Source organism: Gymnoscopelus braueri, assembly GCF_963280865.1.
Source record: "Gymnoscopelus braueri genome assembly, chromosome: 16".
Classification (NCBI taxonomy): domain Eukaryota; kingdom Metazoa; phylum Chordata; class Actinopteri; order Myctophiformes; family Myctophidae; genus Gymnoscopelus; species Gymnoscopelus braueri.
Genome location: NC_137616.1, coordinates 53017414 through 53021537, shown reverse-complemented (window position 1 = coordinate 53021537; position 4124 = coordinate 53017414).

The window sequence follows — 4124 nt, the reverse complement described above, 5'->3', positions numbered from 1 at the left end:
GACAGAGAGAGAGAGGGGAATAAAATGAAGATTAAATGGATGGAGGGATTGAAGCCAGAGTAGGAGGAAGTGAAAAAGGGAAGCTAGGAGACAGGGAAAGGAAAGGAAGGGAGGAAACGAGGCAGGTTGTGAAAGAGGGGGACCCGACAGGGGGTCCGTGGTGTTATAAACCCGATATCATCACAGCAGGGGGTCCGTGGGTGTTATAACCCGATATCATCACTTTCAAGTGGAAAACAACTTCTTGTTAATACTTTCAAAGATCTACAAGTTCACAACACATGTATGTAGATCTACTGTTTCACTCTCCTATATGGGTGGGTCATGTCGGTGTATTTCAAGTGGGCCGAAACAATGTATATGTGTGACTGTTTCTGGCAGAGAGACAGTCATCTCACGGCTGCACATTCTTCAGGAAAGCAGAAAAACTCACAAAGATATTTTTTGTATCAAAACATGAGTTAATAGCACGGGAAGACTCTGCACATACTAGAGTATGTCTGACATAAATGTCAGTGTTTAATCGACATGTAAAAATGAAATAAATGCATAAACATGTAGCTAAGGTTAGAGCTATAGTAACCGCTAGGATTGCTTGCTTTTGTATTCCGTAAAAAAATCTGGAAATTGCTATAGTTTAACTATTCTCTCAATCTCATTAACCAATATTTCATTATTTGCTATGATTCCTTGCGTTCATATGACATGTAATTTTTTTTAAATGAAAAAAAATATAGATGACTCAACGCTAGTGAAACTGAAATACAAGTAGATTTTCAACATGCACTGATGTCAGACACAGCAGAAGGGCCCCACCCGTCACATGATATGGACTCACATGCCTTTGTCTTAGGTGTGAGGTCTGCTTAGCGGCATGAGCTCTACCCCCTCCATAACGAGATGATGCAACTCAAGGGGCTTATCCTCTAACAGAAATATATGAAATAAAAATATATTCAAATAATAATAATAATAATAGAAATAATAATAATAATAACTCCTCATATGCATTTTAATGTTCTAAATGTCAATACAGCGATGCATTAATGTGTTGAAAAGAAAACGTACTTGGTAACCTGTACTTTTGAATACTTGAGTATTTAGTTGAGTTTATTATACTTTGTCTGCAGTTCACAAGAGGACGACTGTCTCTGCACACACACGCACACACGCACACACACACACGCACGCACGCACGCACGCACGCACGCACGCACGCACGCACGCACGCACGCACGCACGCACGCACGCACGCACGCACGCACGCACGCACGCACGCACGCACGCACGCACGGTCTGAGAGGAGCTGATAACGGCTGACAGAAAGCGACCAATCAGAGCTGCTTTTCAGCCGAGAGATGGATGGAGTCACAGCACGACACACACACACACACACACACACACACACACACACACACACACACACACACACACACACACACACACACACACACACACACACACACACACACACACACACACCACACAGTGTTGTCCATTAGTGAAAGCAAGAGTTTAACAGATTATATGTGATGTCACAGGACAGAGGCGTCATTTAATTACACTTCAAAACCTTATTTGAAAATAGCAGTAGTAGCTTGTAGATCTGATATTTTCACTAAAATGTGAAAATAGCTGATGAATGAATTGCCCAAAACAGGGATGCCGGTTGAAAGGGTTTCATGAATGAATGTATGCTTGCCAGTGGTGGAAGAAGTACTCAGATATTTTACTTAAAGGTTTCATGACATTCAGTTTTACAACACATTAAAAGTCTTTGTCATGGTCCTTCAAACGTGTATAAAAAGTTTTAACTGAAAATTCCACTCCAGTGAGCCATTACAGGTGTTTTTCTCTCACATTTATAAAGCCTTCTCAACTGCAATGAAAACAGAAATCTTTGCCTGCGGGTGTCACTGTTGAGCGATTTTGCCTGTCAATCATCACCTCTGCTCCCCCCCCCCCCCAAAGGAAAGGATAGGGGAGGGGAGGGGTGAGGAGGAGAGTGGGCGGGATTAATGGCCTGTGACTTCACTATCCAAGGGCCAATCTCAGATTAGTTTTCAGCCTAATTATTCAGAAAACCCCAGACCACAGAAAATCCACTGAATGTTCAAAGTTCAGGTTTAAGTAAAAGTAACAATAACACAATTTAAAAAGTACGAAGCCTGTTTGTGAGCTTGTAGATCTGCCATTTTTCAAATTGCATAGGTATAAAAACGGGTTAAAGTGGTTAATGTGTTTTTTATAATACAATCATTTATATCTGCAAAGTAACTAGTAACTAAAGTTTTCAAATAATTGTAGTGGAGTAAAAGTACAATATTTCCCTCTGAGATGTAGTGGAGTAAAAATAAAAGTACTGAAAACTGGAAATACTCCAGTAAAGTAAAAAATACCTCAACATTGTACTTAAGTACAACTTGAGCACATGTACTTACTGTAGTTACTTTACACCACTGATGGTTGAAGACATAATGTCTGACCTTAACCCTGTAGAGTGGAATGAGATGCATTTAGTGCACATAAGAACTGAATTTGAGATAAACGGGAGCAACTGTCCTCCCCTGAGAGCCTTAATGACACCCCTGTCACAGGATTATGTAAGGTCCTGATGAAATGAAACCAGTCAACTGAAAACGCCCATCAGAGCTGATGATCTGTGCGTGGCCAATTTCACACACAAACAGGTGGCCAACAACAAACTCGTCACAGTGTGTCACGGTGGAACAGGTGGCCAACAACAAACTCGTCACGGTGTGTCACGGTGGAACGGGTGACCAACAATAACCTTGTCACATGTGTCATGGTGGAACATGTGACCAACAATAACATCATCACATGTGTCACGGGGTAACAGCAGCAACACTGATGACAGTGCTGTCAAACAAGTCTATGAAGCTATGAAATCTATGAGGAAGTATAATCTGCAACACAGTTCTATTACAATATGGTGCTGTGGGGGCGGCAGTGGCCGGCGGAGCGGGCCGTGTGGGAACCACAAGGTTCCCAGTTCGATCCCGGGCTCTCCCAGACTTAGTGTAGAAGTGTCCCTGAGCAAGACGCTGAGCCCCTAATTGCTCCCGATGAGCAGGTTGGTGCCTTGCATGGTTTCCTCCTCCATCGGTGTGTGAATGTGTGTGTGAATGGGTTAATGTAATGCACAATCTATGTAAAGCGCTTTGGATAAAAGCGCTATATAAATGCACCATTTACTGTAGTGGACGCTGTAGTATGATCACAAGGGGGGGGGGGGGGGTCATTTACGGGGAGAAAACAGGATTAAAGGGTCTACACCATGAATTTCATTTTTTTTTTTGGTTTTTAGTATTTTTTGGGCTTTTTAACATTCAGTCATTCATTCTCATTTCAGAGATTTTCAGAATGGGCGTGTCTGAACAGGCCATTTCAGAATGGCAATGCAAGTGACATCACTTGCATTGCCATTGCATTGATGCTGGCCAGACAGAATTGCTCAGTAGCCCCCCCCTGCCCAAGAGGACGTTTTGGTATTGCAGCTGAAAGTGCTGTATAAGCCAGAGACAATTGACTTGGGATGAGTATATCTGAGTGATGATTTAGGCTCAAACCTTTTGAAAAAGGTTTGAGGGACATACACCATATGATATTAAATATCAAATATTTTTTTAAATTCATGGTGTAGATCCTTTAAGTGCCCTTTCAGTTTCTCCATGCCGTTTGGTGCCCTCCCCCCCCCCCCCCAAGGTTGGTGCCCTGCAGTGTTGATTTTGACAGCAAATTTGTATTTAGTTTTAGTCATAGTCTTTTGAGTAAAATTACATGTAGTTTTAGTCATATTTTAGTCATCTGAAATGTTTTAGTTTTTGTCTAGTTTTAGTCGACTAAATATCATAAGATTATAGTCGACTAAATCTACAGTTGATTTAGTCGACTAACATGTATGTTGGCGGTGCCTTGATGGCGTCGTAATGCCTGATTTTACACTTGGTTGCATGCTGAAAATAGCAGATCTACAAGCTCACAACGCGTCGTGCTGCGACGCGTTGTGAGCTTGTAGATCTGCTATTTTCAGAGCGCAACCAAACATAAAATGACTTGTCTTTTAGTTCTACTGGATCTCTCCTCCACTAGATCCCTCTCTA